The sequence below is a fragment of the Mustelus asterias genome, chromosome 25 (assembly GCF_964213995.1).
Source record: "Mustelus asterias chromosome 25, sMusAst1.hap1.1, whole genome shotgun sequence".
Lineage (NCBI taxonomy): Eukaryota > Metazoa > Chordata > Chondrichthyes > Carcharhiniformes > Triakidae > Mustelus > Mustelus asterias.
Window position 1 is genome coordinate 41,807,516 of NC_135825.1, and position 1,231 is coordinate 41,808,746.

Consider the following 1,231-nt stretch of genomic DNA (forward strand, 5'->3'; position numbering starts at 1 on the left):
TTCTGCACTCTCTCCTTTCCTTCTCTATGAACGGTATGCTTTGTCTGTATGGCACGCAAAAAACAATACTTTTCACTGTATGTTAATACATGTGACAATAATAAATCAGACCAAAATCAAAAAGAAAGTTTTAATTCTTCTCCATTTTGCTGGCTAACTATTCTTGTCAGACAGTCAGAATCATCCAAAGTTTGTTAATTAAGGCGTACTTTTGGATGGTTCCCAATGGGCAATTACTCAACTGATATTTGAACGTCCCGGACCATTACTGTGTAGTCTTTAAAGGAAGGTGAACTAGTAATCCAGCGAGCCGGGCTAATTCTCCAGATGGTGCAGTTTACATTCAATAAACCATCTGGAATTAACATACTAATCTATGATCTATGATCTAATGGTGACCACAAAACCATTGTCAATTGTTGTAAAAACCTATCTGGTTGACTCATGTCCTTTCGGGAAAGAAATCTGCCGTCCTTACCTGGTCTGGCCGACATGTGACTCTCGAGCCACATCAATGTGGTTGACTCTCAATGCCCTCTGAAATAGCTGAGGAAGACACTCAGTTGTATCCAACCACTGCAAAGAAAACAAAAAGGAATGAAACCAGATGGACCACCTGGCATAAAGGCAGGCACCAGAAACAACAACCGCAAACCCAGCCCCACCAACTCTGCAGTGTCCTCTTTACTAACATCTGGGGCTTTGTGCCAAAACTGGGAGAACTATCTCACAGACTAGTCAAACAACACCCTGACATAGTCATTCCCACAGAATCATACCTTACAGATAATAAGAACATAAGAACATAAGAAATAGGAGCAGGAGTAGGCCATCTAGCCCTTCGAGCCTGCCCCGCCATTCAATAAGATCATGGCTGATCTGACGTGGATCAGTACCACTTACCCGCCTGATCCCCATAACCCTTAATTCCCTTACCGATCAGGAATCCATCCATCCGCGCTTTAAACATATTCAGCGAGGTAGCCTCCACCACCTCAGTGGGCAGAGAATTCCAGAGATTCACCACCCTCTGGGAGAAGAAGTTCCTCCTCAACTCTGTCTTAAACCGACCCCCCTTTATTTTGAGGCTGTGTCCTCTAGTTTTAACTTCCTTACTAAGTGGAAAGAATCTCTCCGCCTCCACCCTATCCAGCCCCCGCATTATCTTATAAGTCTCCATAAGATCCCCCCTCATCCTTCTAAACTCCAACGAGTACAAACCCAATCTCCT